This window comes from Penaeus monodon, chromosome 30 (genome assembly GCF_015228065.2).
Source record: "Penaeus monodon isolate SGIC_2016 chromosome 30, NSTDA_Pmon_1, whole genome shotgun sequence".
Lineage (NCBI taxonomy): Eukaryota > Metazoa > Arthropoda > Malacostraca > Decapoda > Penaeidae > Penaeus > Penaeus monodon.
In genome coordinates this window covers 38,118,744-38,118,954 of record NC_051415.1, presented here as the reverse complement: position 1 = coordinate 38,118,954, position 211 = coordinate 38,118,744, and positions in this window count along the sequence as shown.

Below are 211 nucleotides of genomic sequence, written 5' to 3'. Positions count from 1 at the left end.
TCCCTATAACTCGTAATTATATATCACAAATCCCATGTGTTTTGTATATAATTTAATATATAATATACATAAATATACATACATACATACATATGAAACCCTATATTTAAAATTAGACACATATTCATTTATGCATATTGTATAAAAAAAAAAAAAATTATATATTATATTTATTATATATTATATATGTATTATTTTATATATATATGTT